Raw genomic sequence first — 16,295 nt, 5'->3', positions numbered from 1 at the left:
ATATAATAAACTTATTCTACAGGCTTTCTATCATCTTTCCAACCTCAACCTAGAAGTCTCATTGAAAATACAACAACGACATCTGCAGAGCACCTTGTGGCTTATTAAAACAATTTTATCTATAATATCCTCCCTGTGACATATATAAGGCAAATGACATCACCTACTGTCAAAGGCCAGGGCGCTCTCAGTGACAGGCAGCCCAGAGCCAGCCAGGGGGCACATCTGCTCTCAAAACACCCAGGAATATGACAAGGCCAGCAGCAATGGTAATTTTCAAAAACCGTGGCTTCTAGAAACAGTGGTTCCAAAGGAAAACATTCCAATATGATTATTTCTCCTCCAGACTGGAAACATAAGGACATAAGACAGAAGTAAAAACAATATTCCTCAAGTCTAAAGGGACTCACCTATTTGAGGAAAAGGCCTAGACATCTTCCTTTTTTTCCCTTCACTACTGCTTTTTAAAAAACCTCTGGGCAACAAGAGGAGAAAAATGTTGGCTGATTGAAAATGTGTTTGCCACCAGGACATACCAACCTGTGTGCTGAACATACTCAAGAGTGTTAGGTAACAAATACTTTTGTATTTCCTGCCACAATTACATCATCGCTCACTGTATATATCATTGAAACATACAAGACAGAGTCCTCAACAGACCACCCACTTCCCCCAAAACTCAAAAGAACATCTAGATTGTCAGTCTTCAAAGAGAAACTGATTTATAATCTTATTCAGCAAACACAATACCTCTGCAGTGAGTCTCAAACTTAGCTGCATACTTCCATCACCTAGAGAGATTTAAAAAATTCCATTGTTGTGGTTTGACTTCCTGAGGTTCTGATTCAATTGTCTTGGGGGTGCTGCCTGGACATCAGGACTTTTAAAAGCTCTCCAGATGACTCCACTGAGCTTACAAGGTTGAGACCCACAGCTACATAAAGTGAGGCACACACCTGCCTGCTCCCCTAAAAAGTGCCTCACAGGTACTAATGGCCATGAATAATTTCACAGTGAAGAAGCATTCAATAACATGGGTTTAACATTTTCAGAGACAATCTGTTCACTGCCTAATTAAGAAGCCCTTTTTATTGTTCTCCTGGTCTTCCTGACTCATTCTAATCACAACCTGGAAATCTAGATGAATGTAAAAAGATCCATTTAAAAAGGGTAACATCTATGTAGCACTTTGAAATGTATAAATATATAAGATACAATGTCACATATGACCACTACAAGAACTGGCATAGGCTAGTTTATTAGTTTCCTATTGCCACTGTAACAAATTACCACAAACTTAGCAGCTTAAAGCAACATGAATTGATTATCTTACAGGTCTGGAGCCCAGATGTCTGAATTGGTCTCCTTGCTAAAGCGAAGGTGTTGGCAGAGCTGGTTCTTTCTGGGGGGCTCTAAAGGAAGAATCTGGTTCCTTGTCTTTTTTTTTTTTTTTTTTTTTTTTTTTTGGAGACAGAGTTTTGCTCTTGTTGCCCAGGCTGGAGTGTAATGGCACAATCACAGCTCATCACAACCTCTGCCTCCCAGGGTCAAGCAATTCTCCTTCCTCAGCCTCCCGAGTAGCTGGGACTACAGGCACGTGCCACCACACTCAGCTAATATTTTACATTTTTAGTAGAGACAGGGTTTCACTATGTTGGCCAGGCTGGTCTTGAACTCCTGACCTCAGAAGATCCACCCGCCTTAGCCTCCTAAAGTGCTGGGATTACAAGCTGAGCCACTGCACCCAGCCAGTTCCTTGCCTTTTTTAGCTGCCAGTGGCTGCCTGCATTCCCCAGCTCACAAGCCCTTTCCCTGCATTACTCTTGTTCTGTCGCTGTATCTCCTACTACTAACTCTGACTCTTCTACCTCTTTTTCATAAAAATCCCTGTGATTAGATTGGGCTCAACCAGATATTTCAAGATAAACTCACCATTTCAAGATCCTTAACCTAATCACTTCCTTGAAGTCCCTTTTGCCACGTAGGGTAACATATTCACAAGTTCCAAGGATGAGGTTCCAAGGATGAGGACAAGGACTTCTCTGGGGTCCGTTATTCACCACAGAGTAAGGCAAATATCGCCACCCCTGTTGTGCCCATCCTCCCTGCGCACCTGCCCATTTTTCAACTGAGAAAACTCAGGCTGAGGGTTGCATGACTTGCCCAGGTCCACACAGGGAAATGGTCCAAGCTGATACCTAATCTTACAACTCCAAGCCCCACTTTCTTTCTGCCACTGCTTATTGACTCCCCGTGATAAGGTGATGTTTGCAATATTTTTTTCTTTTCCAAGCTTCCACTATACAGTTAACAAGAAGTGTTTTTACTTTCCCTCAGTTATCTCTGCTTCTCAGCCAATGCATACCAAATGAAAACTAACCAAGCCTTTCCCTAAGGTTCAAAGGAACCAGAAAGCCCACCAAGGCAGGAATTCATTATACAGACTACAATGTCACAATAATCTAAGAGACTGGTCATGCAAGAAAGTATATGGGGGTAAAAAGCAAACTTTCAGTTTTGAGAGTGCAAAATAATCTGAACTTGCTAAGACATACACACAGCAACAGCCTTGAAGGAAATGCACAATAGGTAACACCAGTGTTTTCCATGTTCAACACAGTCTATTCAAAATTACACAGGAAACCATCCTCTCAATGATTTTCCATAGTTTCTTCCCCTCTTCTTCTTTCTCAACTGAGGGAATTAAAGAGGGCTGGAAGGTGGTATCTGGAGCCTCATTTAGTCGTTTTTTGAATGAGGTATTATTTTAGCTGGGGTAATCAGAAGGTAGTGACTACAATTTGCAGTTTTCTACTATAATGGTCATACTGCTATTGGTAACCTGGAATTTCCTCTCTCTCTCCTTCCACTAGCACATCAGGGAGAAAAGAACCCAGTGCTGAATCATGGCCACTTTACCAACGAGAGAAGTAAACAAGCCAAGCAAAGCTCGCTGCCAGGCTTATATTTCGCCTATGTCTGTGTTCAACCTGATGTGAAAATAGCGGGTGGAAAAAAATCAATGTCACATCAAAATGCAACTGGTATAATAGCAGCAAGTTACATGACTTTCCTGAACTACAGATAACTCATAGACTGTCTCAAATACTATAAAATACCAGCAATAGGGCTTTTAAAGGTCATGTGGAAGAATTCAAACAACCTAAATATTGTATTTTAAATAAGCTAATGGTGGTGGGGAGAGGGAGCTGCTGGCTTGTGTTCACGCCAAAGCCATGTTCTGAAGCTATCATCTTACACAATTATAACCAGTGGGAGGAATGATTTGAAGGACAGCAAGATTCCCCAATATCTAGGAAAGAGTCAGCTGTGGTCACTAATTCAGAAAACTAAAACAATGCATTTTATAAAGCCTTTCAATAAGGATGTCATTGTAAGAGAATTCTGGTTTACCAGGAGTCAACCTTAAAAGTTGAATAAAATTAGGAAGTTCTGGTTCATGTAATTCATTATTATGATGATATCATAGTGATGGGAGAAGTGGCCTGTCTGGAGCAGCCACTGCAGGGATGCCAGCTGTAGTGAGGGAGGCACGGCCAGGACTGTGTACTTCATAGCCCAGACTTAGGGGCTCCCCGAGCCAGGGCTGTGACACCCTCTTTGGGGCTTTGCGGTTCCTGGCATCTCCAACCTTCTGGGTGCCACTGCGTTCTCGTCCAGATGTGGGTGCCTGCAGTGGAAGCCACGTGCAGTACATATGATGCAGCTGCAGCCTCGCATGGAGCCAGCACCTGTGCCAGCGCCTGGAGCTGCCTGCCCCACCACAGCCCCGGGTGTGCCTGGCTGCGCACAGTGGCTGGACCCCACACTCGCTCACCATACAGTCTCATCACTCCATGCCTGGCTCATTCTTGGCAGGTGTGGGATCTGGGCCAGTAGCATGAACTGAGCGCAGCTCGCCAGGCCAAGTGGGCAGAACGAGCCCAGCAGGCACGAGCAATACTTAGGCAGAAGGTGCCGTTGGCCACAGAGGTTTCCGGCTGGCGAAGTGACTCCCCAAGGATCCCGTGACAATAGCATCAAAAATAAACTGAGTAAACTGAAAGAGAGTACACCTGCTAAGTATTCACTACTCCACATACTTTAATATGACCACGCCATGTTGCCCTACAACGAGGTACTTAAAGAACCCTGGGTTCTAGTCCCCACTCTGACACTAACTCACTAGCCTAGTCACATGATTTCTTTGGGTGTCAAGGTTCTCATCTGCAAGGGGAGAGGGCTGGATGTGATGACCTTCCAAGGTCTTTTCCAGTTCTGACTCTAAAAGCTTCCAAAAGATCCATTAACAAAATTCACTGGCTGATTTCTATCTGAAATGAGATTCTAATTGAGTTGGTGAGTAAAGTAATGACAATGAAGCCAATGTCGAAGACTCTTGAAAACTAAATGCTGGAGAACACATGTAAGCTGGAAAACGACACCAGGAAATACACAATGGGTTCCTCCCCTGGGAACACTACAAGGCTGGGGGTCCCAAGAGTTAATTTCGAAGATGCCTGTTGGGGACTCATCTGCCACAGCACCTATTTCTTTCATGCCAGCTCTAGCACTCAGCGCCCCCTGAGCACAGGCACAGAAAGGGGTGGGAAGACAGTCGTGAGATGCAAATCCCACATAAAGGGTCATCGCTAGGACCCTTCTAGCCACCAAGGACCCAGCATCACTTCCGGGTCTCTTGGATCCAGGGATAGCTATTCCTGGGGGTTGAAAACTGGAGTGGTTAGGAGATGTGATACCCCTTCTTTCTGCTGTACGTACTCATTCCACATCCTTACTAGCGGTGAGGAGTTTGGGGAGGGGTGGTTGAGCAATCTTCTGTACTTCTGAGGATTTGCAAAGTTAGGCACGGAAAATGAAAAGTGGATTCACAGAGCTGCTGACGTCTCTGGGGATTCAGTTCCCCGAACAGCTAGCTCCACGTAACAAATGTGCTCCCTGAAGTGTAAGAGCCCAGGAAAGAAGCGACGGGAAAATTGAGGACTAGCTATAAAGCTCATCTTCAAAAAGCTATAATTATCACAATAGTGTCACCTAAGCATTATTTACAAGCATCTGTACACACAATCCCTCCTCTTCTAACAGCCCTCATTTAGATACAGAGCTATTACCCAGGGCAACATTTTAAATTAATTAAGTAGTAAAACAAGGAGAAACCAGCATTATTCAATCAAAACTCTAGAGTGAATATAATTAAAATACAGGCAGGGGAACAGGCATAAAAGAGAGGAATCTCACTTTTTACTTTGTGCTGATAATTCCTACCCTGACTTGCATTACACGTTAGGGTTCAAGCTCTGTCTCCATTACCCTCAACACTGTAACAGGGAGAAAGTGCAGACACTTTTCTATCTTACAGATGAGAAAACTGAGACTTAAGGTGATTAAATGATTTGTCCAAAGTCAATTCATGTCAAAAGCCTAGATCTTCAATGCCTGCTCCGGGAACCACACACTGTGTCCACATGATTTTATTTTCATGGTGAAACTGAAATAATTTTTATACTAAAAGCTGCCAACTATTTTGCCTGGGAATTGCTTAGAACCTTTAGGGCCTCAGAATAGTCTAGTTTGAATCCTGGCAGAATGAAGCAAATTTTCAAAAGCCATAAAAATGGCTTTTTCTCTTCAAACAGCAATAGGCAAGAGAATGTTCCCCCACAGTCTGTCGTTATTGCTATAATTTTTCTTCAAACCTACCGTTACTTCCTTTAAATGACCACAGCTTCCATCTCATGGCCGTGTTCTGACAATACAGGGGCACAAAAGTAGCAAATGACCCCACAAGTTCCATATCCTCCGGGGACTTGCCAGTAATAAATAAAAATAAATAAATAAATAAATAAATAATTAAAAAAAAAAACTACGGGCTTGTTCATTCTAGTTTCAGATAATAGCCTATCACAAAACACCTTTCAGCCTCAGTCCTGTTCATCAATAGTCATTTAAAGTAAATTTGTCATGGAAGTGTATAAACATCTACATTCAAGAGCATTTTCCAAATTAACACATTTTCCTTGTGATTATATAAATAATTAGACAACTAAAACAATAACAGCAGGAGCAAAAAACAACTCTAGTCAATCTGAGGTAGTGGGGATGGGTTTAGCTTTATGTTTGGGTCTCCTCTGCTATAATCTACTAAATAAATGAAGCAGAGCCACCCCAGCAGAGGCTGAAAAAGACAATTGTCTGTCTTTCTGAAATCTTCCTCTGCAGTCACACGCAAACCCTCTACCCCAATTTCCAGGACCAGCCCTAAACTTAGTAAAGACATTTAGGTAGTTTGGTATAACTCTCTGGGACTCCACCCAGGTCCCGCTGACTGTGGGCTTGGCTGTGACCTCCTGCCCAGAGCTCTGTGACATTGAGTGCTTTCTTGATTCCTTAGCTCTTTGAACCTGACACTTGTTAGATTCCTGCCAGCCCCTCCCTCCCCCAAGCCCTCTGGACCTATCTCCCCTGCAACTGTATACCCTAGGATAAGGAATCTGCCCTGAGATCCAGCCACTTGTTAGATTCCTCTCAGCCATTCCCTCCCCCAAGCTCTCTGGACCTATCTCCCCTGCAACCGTAAACCCTAGATGAGGAATCTGCCCCTGAGATCCAGCCACCTCTAGAAATATTTCCCCAATACCTTCTCCCTAGATTTCACATCCCAACCCATCACCCTGCCTGAAGGATGCCCCGGGCCCCCAACTCTACTGCAGCCCCTCCACTTCCCCCAGTTTTCAACTTCCACTCAGGGCTCCCACCAAGCCAGTCCGCAGTACCCATTCCTAAGTCTGGCCTTGTTCTTACTGAAATCCTGTGTCCCAGCCTAAAACTTCTGTATTCCGTGGAGACGAAGCTGGAGAGCGGCCATCCTCATCATCACCCCTGGCTGTTTACTTGAGGTCTGCCAGAAGTTTGCATTCAGCAACCTATTAATTGCCTTGCAGACATCATGATGCAGCAAATTTCACTATTTTCACAAAAATGGAGATCCCGTTTTAATAGGAAATGTGCTTAAGTTTGGTCAGCAAGCCTGCGACAAAACAAAAACTAAATTTGGGGTCCCCTGGCTTTGTTCTTATTGTATAAATCATATTTGGGGAAACTCCATGTTTCTCATGCACTGGGTGACGTCAATATCTAATTACAGGAGGGTGAAGGAAGCCCTTTCTAACCCACATGGGCCCATCTGATGTCCCTCAGCCATGACCCCCTATTATAGATGAGGGCTGGTGGCTGCCTACAAGTCATCACCACCATTCAGATGCCACTGTGCACTTGTTCCACCCCACAGACTGGGACGAGTATGTACTTGCTCAAATTCCCACCTCGGTACTTCCAACCAAACCAATTGTTTCAAATAAAACTGGAAGGACTTTTGTCCTTCCCACCGGTACCATCAAAGGCCCTCAGTTTCAGGCTTAGTTGACTGCAGTGAAATAGGCAACAGAGCATGAGAGGGCATGCTCTGTTGCTGTGCAAATTCAAACCTGACATGCTTCAGAAACGTCACGTCTCTTTCACACAGTGTTCCCGGGGCTCCCAACACATGCGTCAGAGACATAATTGCAAGGCTAAGGGTTCTGGAGAGTCGGGGAGCTTCATTCCCATGCAGAGCAGGAGATGCTGCCTTCAAAGAAGGGCCTGGAGGCTGCGGAGCAAAGGAGCATCGCCCACCTGTGTGGGGCAGGGGAATGGGCTGAGTTGTGTCTCCCAAAAAGAGATGTTGAAATCCTGACACCTAAGCCGGGCACGGTGTCTCATGCCTGCAATCCTAGCAGTTTGGGAGGCCGAGGCGGGCAGATCACTTGAGGTCAGGAATTCAGCACCAGACTGGCCAACATGGTGAAATCCCATCTCTACGAAAAATATAAAAATTAGCCAGGTGTGGTGGCAGGCGCCTGTAATCCCAGCTACTCAGGAGGCTGAGGCAAAAGAATGGCGTGAATCCAGGAGGTGGAGGTTGCAGTGAGCCAAGATTACACTACTGCACTCCAGCCTAAACAACAGAGACTCTGTCTCAAAGAGAAAAAAAAGAAAAGAAATCCTGACCCCCAATATCTCAGAATGTAGTCTTATTTGGAAATTGGGTCACTGCAGATGTCATTAGTTAAGATGAGGTCAAACTGGAGTAGGGTTAGCCCTTAATCCAACATGACTAGCGTCCTTCAATACAGAAAAGACTCACAAGGAGAGACAGCCATGTGATGACAGGAGCCGAAAGCCAGGAATGCCAAGGACTTCCAATAGCATGAGAAGCTGGGGAAGGGAGGAAGGGTTCTCCCCATGGGTCTCAGAAGTGCATGGGCCTGCCGACACCATGCCTGTGGACTTCCAGCCTCCAAAACTGTGACAGAGTTTCTGTTATTTGAAGCCACCTACTTTGTTAAGGCAGCCCTAGAAAACTCATATAAGGGGGGGAAGCAAGCAACTGAGGAATCATAAAACCTTCCCAATTTAGAAGCAGCACCAAATAGCAAAAAGAAAGTGCAGTCATGTACCACATAACGTTTTGGTCAATAACAGACCACATCGAAGATGCTGGTCCCATAAGATTATAATGGAGCTGGAAATTTTCTGTTGCCTGGTGATACAGCCATCAGAGCATCGTTGCATTGCAATGCATTACTCACATGTTGAGGGTGAGGCTGGTGTAAAGAAACTTACCATGCTGCCGGTTGCATAAAAGTCTAACACACACAATCATGTACAGTACATAATACTTGATAATGATAATTAACAACTATGCTACTGGTTTCTGCATTTATTGTACTATACTTTTATCATTATTTTAGAGGGTACTCCTATTTTTTTTTTAAGTTAACTGTAAAATGCCCCAGGCAAGTGGTTCAGAAGGTATCCAGAAGAAGGCACTGCTGTCTTAGGAAATAACAGCTCCATGTATGGTATTGCCCTGAAGACCTTCCAGTGGGACAAGATACGGAGGTGGAAGGCAGTAATATTGACAATCCTGACCTTGTGTAACCCTAGGCTAATGTGTGCATTTGTATTTTAGTTTTTAACAAAAAATGTTTAAAAAGTAAAAGAAAAAAATTAATCTTACAAATAAAAAAGCTTATAGAAGAAGGATATAAAGAAAAACATTTTGGTACAGTTGTATAATATTTGTGACTTAAACTAAGTGTTATGATCAAAGAGTCAAAAAGCTAAACAAAATTTAGATGTTTACAAAGTTACAAAGTTACAGTAAGCTAAGATTATTATGGAAGAAAACTATTTTTTATAAATGGAGTGTAGTCTAAGTGTACTGTTTGTAAAGTCTACAGGAGAGCACAGTAACGTCCTAGGCCTTCACATCCACTCACATCCTGACTCACTCAGAGCAACTTCCAGTCCTGCAAGCTCCATTCATGCTAAGTGTCCTACACAGATGTACCTTTTTTATCTTTTATACCATATTTTTATTGTATCTCTTCCATGCTTGCATAAACAAATACTGTGTGTGTTACAACTGCTTGCAGTATTCGGTATAATAATATGCCGCACAGGTTTGCGGTCTTGGAGCAATGGCTGTACTGTATAGCCTACAGGTGTACTAGGCTACACCACCTAGGCTTGTGTAAGTGTACTCACTCCATAATGTTCACACAACAAAATCACCCAAAGACGCATTTCTGAAAATATATCCCTGTCATCAAGTGAGGCATGACTGTACATGTTACGCTCAGTGTCTTAGTCCTTTTAGTGTTGCTAGATAGGAATACATGAGGCTGGGTAATTTATAAAGAAAACAGGTTTATGTAGCTCACAGTTCCATTGGCCAGAAGGTTCAAGAGGGCCTCAGGCTGCTTCCACTTACAGCAGTAGGCGAAGGGAAGCTGGCATGTGCAGAGATCGCATGGCCGGAGAGGAAGCAAGGGTGAGGAGGCAGGCTCTTTGTAACAACCAGCCCTCATGGAAACTAACAGAGTGAGAACCCACTCCCCAACCCACAGAGCATTCATCTATTCACGAGGGATCTGCTCCTGTGACCTAAACACCTCCTGTTAGGCCCCCACCTCTAACACTGGGCATTAATTTTCAACATGAGATTTGGAGGGGTCAGACATCCAAACTACACCACTAAGGAACACCTTTCACAGCAGTGGCTTGGTTAAATTGGAAAAACGAAGACGACTCCCTGAGGCCCTCAGAAGAACCTTCCTTCCCAGAAGAAGCTGGACCTTCTATCTAATTCAGGTCCTAAGTTGGGGAAGGACCATGAGTGGGAAAAGGTAGGAGTTGAGGCTTCTTTCTCCCTATTTACATGTTAATACAAAGCCCTGCCTCCTCCATCCTGACCCCCATTTCCTCTCTGCTTCATATGCTTCCAGAAAAGCACTAGACGCAGTACTTTCATGTCTATCATCTCATTTAATCTTCACGACAATGTGCGTGGCAGAGAAGGAGGCAAAAATTCTCATTCCCATTTCACACACGAGGAAACTAAGGCTCAGATGGGATCAGCGACTGCCCAGAAAGGAGATGATGGTCCTGAGAAGAACTTTAGCTGACAAAGCAAGAGCAAGAGGTGAAGTAAGAGCAAGAGGCTTTTCAAAAGGTGGCAGGGAAGAGTAAGAAACCGTCTGTGGTGTTATGATATGTACTGGCTTTCCTCTGTGGTTCCCAGCTCATGACTTCCATAGCCCTTGTTACGGTCTTTTGTTATAATGCTGGGTATGTTGGGTCTCGGGGCGGGCCTCTGACCTTCTTCTGCCTCCCTTTCACCTGTCCCAGGGCAGAACACTACTGTCTTTCTGATGGAGGGTCTTAAGACCCTCCAATGAGGGGTCCCACCCTGTGCCCTGGGGGAAGGAATGCTGACATCATGAAACTTCCTTAAAACCCAGTGGACAGGGTTCAAGGAGTCTCCAAACAGCTGAACATGCTGAGGTTCCTAGGGGGTGGCACCCAGGGAGGGCATAGAAGCTCCACACCCTGCCCCGCATCCCTCATCCCACGTTCTCTTCATTGGTATCCTTTGCAATATCTTTTACAATAAACCAGTAAACATAAGTAAGGGTTTCACCAAGTTCTGTGAGCTGCTCCAGCAAATTCATCAAAGCCAAAGCGGGGGTTCTGGGGACCCCAACTTGAAGCTCGTGGGCCAGAAGTTCCAGAGAGGCCCAGACTTATCACTGGTGTGCGGGTAGGGGCGGTCTTGGGGACTGAGCCCTTAACCAGTGGGATCTGACACTATCTCTGGGTAGACAGTGTTGGAACTGAATTAGAGGATACTCAGCTGGTGTCTCTAGTCATGTGCTGATGATTGTTGTCGTGTGAGAACAAAGAAAAAAACAGAGAGTTTTCCCTACACACAGCCCAAAATACTATCTTTAAAAAATTTTGAAGACAGGTTAACCAAAGGTTCTGGAAGCCATCCATGTCCAAAACAAACCAAATGTGTTGCCCGTAAAACATCCGCTCTTGAAAAGTAGTCCCTTGGCGAGGTGCAGTGGCTCACACCTGTAATCTCAGCATTTGGGAGGCCAAGGCAGGCAGATCAGTAAGTCAGGAGATCAAGACCATCCTGGCTAACACAGTGAAATCCCGTCGCTACTAAAAATACAAAAAATTAGCCTGGTGTGGTGGTGGGCACCTGTAGTCCCAGCTACTCAGGAGGCTGACTCAGGAGAATCACTTGAACCTGGGAGGCGGAGGTTGCAGTGAGCAGAGATGGTGCCACCGCACTCCAGCCTAGCAACAGAGTGAAACTCTGTCTCAAAAAAAAAAAAAAAAAAAAAAAAGTAGTCCCCTGACTTTTTTCAGTTGTTCAGGTAACATCACTGCAGACACAATCTGTAGATTCTCCTACTGACTTTTTACATGAAGTATTTAATATCTTTGGGGGAAAAAACTAAGCACATTTTCCAGGCTGAAAAAGCCAAGTCTTAGCTTTTGCATCCTGTCTCATTTTGTGCTTCCAAATCTTCAAGCAATCCTGTCTAACTGTATGGCCTGTCCACAACGAGCATGCTGTACAAAGAATGTTTTCCTGATGCTGGGCTTCGAAGAGTGCTTGAGTGGTGGGTGCATTACACACTGATGTCCAAGGACATCTGATGACTGGACAAATCTTTTCCCCAAAGCAACACCTGACAAGAGTAAGGAAGGCAGAGCCAGGGCGGAGTGGCAGGTGTCCAAGATAAGAACAGGACTGAAAGGGTTGAGCTGAGCAGCACTGCTGATAAGGAACTTGGGTGGGGAGCTCCCACTCTAATCAGCTGCCTTTTCCATATATTTTAATCTTTCTCTTTCTGAAAAACACCCTGTCATTGGTTATCAAGAGAACCTGACTTCATCTTTCCTGCCCCTTACAGCCACAATCTGTTTCTACCCATAGAACATTTCTGACATCAAACACATGGGTGTCTTCCACCTCAACAACCAAGTCTCCAACTCTCCAACACCAATCGGGTGTCCCGTAATTCAATTCCATTGTGACCCTAACTACCTGGAGTCAGCACAGACCCCACAGGTCAGGGGCTCAGCCCCACAAGTCTGCCGCCATTTCAGACACCAAGCATAAGTCCCAGGCCTCCTGTGCTTCTGACTGACTGGCTATCAGTGGGGTTTCTCACTACCCCCTCTCCGGTTTAATAACTTGTGAGAATGGCTAGCAGAACTCTGTGAGAATGGCTGGCAGAACTCAGGAACAGTTTATGATAATGGATACAACTCAGATCAGCCAAATGGAAGAAATACACAGGGCCAGGTTGGGTGCACAGAGTTTCCATGACCTTGTAGAAGGCGTCACCCTCCCCCAGCTCCTCCAAGTGTTCACCTACCAGAACCCTATCACTTACGGGTTTGATGGAGGCTCCATCGTGTAGACATGGTCGATTAAATTATTGGCCGCTCTGGATTAACTCCATCTTCAGCCCTTCTTCCCTACCAGGAGGTCTGGGATGAGGCTGAAAGTCACAACCCTCTAATCACAGGGTTGGTTCCTCTGGCAACCAGCTGGCACTCTGAGGCCAGCTAAGAGCCCACCAAGAGTCACCATATTAGCATAAGCTAAGGTACGGATGAAAGGAGTTTATGGTTGGGCATGGTGGCTCATGCTTGCCAAAGTGAGTGGATCACCTGAGGTCTGAGACCAGCCCGGCTAATGTGGTGAAACCCTGTTTCTACTAAAAATACAAAAAAAAGTAGCCGAGCGTGGTGGTGCGTGCCTGTAATCCCAGCTACTCAGGAGGCTGAGACAGGAGAATCACTTGAACCCAGGAGGCGGAGGTTGCAGTGAGCCAAGCTCGCACCACTGCACTCCAGCTTGGGCAACAAGAGCAAAACTCCATCTCAAAAAAAAAAAAAAAAAGGAGTTTATGATGAAAAACAAAAGATATTCCCATAACGTCTATCACGCAGGAAATTACAAGGGTTTTAGGAGCTCAGTACCAGGAAATGGAGGATGAAAACCAAATATATATGTTTCTTATTATATCACAATATCACACCCGTAGAACCTGCAGCCAAATTGTCTGGCACATATACTCTGATACCTACCAATAATCATTCTGGGGAAACCACATCTACAAAATGCCATGCCACATTTTGTCAGCTTGAAAATATTAAACACTACTGAAAAAATGTAAGGTTTCTTCTTCAGATTTAAATGTCTACTTATTTCGAAATGAATTAATAGTTCTCTGGGTTTCATAATGTTTAATTCATTAATAACTACAGCTCAAGAATTTGAGAGGAAATTGCTTCCAGGATAAAATTAAATGCAAAACTCTAAGCAGTGATTCATGGCTGTTCCTATCTAAATTACTAATCCACGTGACAAATCTGGTTGGCAGCACAAAAAAAAAAGCAATACTATTTGTCCCCCATTGCCTTTATAGACTTTGCTGAATTGTTTTTGCAAATTGCCTAAACCGGAGTACTAGATAATCCCCTGCTAGCAGCTTCCATTCCGTTATGGAATTTAGTTCTTAGAGTCTCTGTTGCCACAAAGAGTTTCACAATAGACTAATACTTTGTACCTCAGAAAAGAATTTTCTGAACATTAGAGTTTAGACATGGAGCCTAATGGACTTCCAAGGAAACTCACTTTAAGTTGAAGGCAAATATTCCCATGAAAGCTGTCCCAATCCCCAAAGAAACCTACAAAAAAAATCTGCTTAAAACCATTTTTTAAAATGCCTATTTTCTTTTAGTCTGCAAGGAAGGCTAGTCAGCTGAGTGTCGATTACATATCTCCCTGTTAGAACAATCAGGCACTAGAGTTACCCTGTTGTCCAACAGATGATATAAGGCTTCCTAAATGTTACCAAGCCCTGGTTATTCTGCCTCCTAAAATTTCTCTCAGGTCTGTTCCTCGCACTGCCTGGGTTCACTCTTATGGCTGAGTGGAGGAACAGGCAGGAATATTCCTGGCCACATACTCCCACCTCCAAGGGAATTTGGAGGGCTGAGTGGCACAGGGCCCCACCCCCTCTGGTAACCACTGCCCAGATCATCACAAAGCCCTGCAAACTAGGTTCTCCCTGCCTCCCATCTCTCCCCAGTGCCAAACATCCAACCTACTGCTTCTAGACAGCAAGTTGGGCCCAGGCAGCCCCATGGACGGCTACTCTCCACCAGGTGCCTTATACATGGGGATTCCTTTATCCTCAGAACAACTTGAGGAAGTCACCTTCATTGTCTTCTTATTACACACCAGGAGCTGGCAGCAAAGATGTTCAAACAGTCCCCCAAGCTATAGAGTGAGGATCTGTGAGGCCAAGATTCACACCCACACTCTTGGCCTGCATTTCTGTGCTTTGAGCCACCTGATCGTGCCATCCCATGGCTCCTTAGTACCAAGAGGGAGGCCACACACCCCAGCAGGGTCTCCGCGTCCTTTGGTGACTTGGCTATGTTACCAGCCTCATCTGAACCCTGCCCTCCATCTGCCCTCTATCTCCATCAGTTACTTGCACATGGTGTTCCCTGTGCTTCTCCGTGTCTCCTCTCCCTGCTGTGTGCTCCTACAGTGCCACGTTCATCCCTTCATCAACTGTTCACTACTTCCTCCCAACATTGGCGGTGACACTGGGGGTATGACCTCAAAGCAGCGGCTCTGGCTTTCCCCTAGTTGCCCGCTGTCCCCACCACTGAGCAGCATGTGACAAGACGGCCCATACCTTTGGCACCAAGGAACGCATTAAGGCAAATCATCAGTGAAACTTTAAAAAGCAAAACAACACAAAAAAACAGACTTAGGGGCTTGTCCCAAAATGACTGTCAGATCCCTTATAAGCAGGGGTGGAGGGATGGGAAGGGGCTTATGTGGCCTTATTAACACTGCACATCAGGAATATTTTTTCTCACCAAACGTCAAACATTGCAATCAACAGAGGGGAGAACACCTAGAATCTCACCAGCTGAAGTAGGAAGAAAGCCTGTGGCAGAGCAAGAGGTGGGAACTCAAGAGTTACCCATGCATGACAAATGTAAAGAGATTGGGGACTGGGCGTGGTGACTCACACCTGTAATCCCAACACTTTGGGAGGTGGGTGGATTACTTGAGATCAGGAGTTCAAGACCAACCTGGCCAACATGGCGAGACCCAATCTCTACTAAAAATACAAAAAAGTAGTTGGTATGGTGGCATCCTCCTGCAGTCCCAGCTACTCAGGAGGCTGAGGCAGGAGAATCACTTGAACCCGGGAGGCAGAGGTTGCAGTGAGCGGAGATTGCGCCATTGCACTCCAGCCTGGGCAACAGAGCGAGACGCCCTCTCAAAAAAAAAAAAAAAAAAAAAAAGATGACAAACTGAATTGTTAGCTCGGTCTGGTTTTTATAGCTGTTTCCTGGGAGGAGGGGGAGCAGGGTCAAAGAGATATTTGAAAGGAGTTTGGTTGTTCTGCTTTTTATTTTTTTAATTTTAAGGAGGGAGAGCACCCACTATTGATGAAACTGTATGGCAACCCCCAACCCAGGGTGAACCATATGTAAACCAGGCTGAACTCTCCACATCGCTGGCCTCACCATCCTGGGATACATTTCTGACTATAAACTCAGCATCAGATAAACCTAGATATTACCAGCAATGCAGCAGGAAAAATAAAAATAACAACTGGATTCACAGTAATCATTTAAAATGTAAAATACTGCTCCTAAATCCTATAAAATGGCCACGAACGTCCAGAGCACACTAATTCTATAAGGAACCCCCACTGTAGTATAAAAATACACAAAACACACATAAAAATACAACTTTACTATTATGTAAATTTAACCTTAAATGAATATGCTAGCTAACACAAATAATATATTAAATCAATTTTGCT

General features: G+C 44.7%; 2 protein-coding genes across 3 annotated transcripts in view; both read right to left on the bottom strand.

The window, feature by feature from the left end:
- Nucleotides 1-16,295, bottom strand: part of LOC105477021 (translation initiation factor IF-2) — a 52,637-nt gene that overhangs the window by 9,124 nt on the left and 27,218 nt on the right. The gene's annotated exons all lie outside the window — the stretch shown is intronic.
- Nucleotides 1-16,295, bottom strand: part of LOC139355280 (ring finger protein 152) — a 63,582-nt gene that overhangs the window by 43,868 nt on the left and 3,419 nt on the right. Inside the window, exon 1 of one of the 2 annotated variants that reach the window (XM_011733346.2) lies at nucleotides 1,933-16,292. The exons of the other annotated variant lie outside the window; for it this stretch is intronic. The gene's annotated coding sequence lies outside the window, so the exon portion shown is untranslated. Of the gene's footprint in view, nucleotides 1-1,932; nucleotides 16,293-16,295 lie in introns of those variants that run through there. 2 annotated transcript variants of the gene reach the window in all.

The sequence above is a fragment of the Macaca nemestrina genome, chromosome 19 (assembly GCF_043159975.1).
Source record: "Macaca nemestrina isolate mMacNem1 chromosome 19, mMacNem.hap1, whole genome shotgun sequence".
Taxonomy (NCBI): Eukaryota; Metazoa; Chordata; class Mammalia; order Primates; family Cercopithecidae; genus Macaca; species Macaca nemestrina.
Note: the sequence above shows the minus strand (reverse complement) of the source record. Positions and strands in the feature narration are given on the sequence as shown.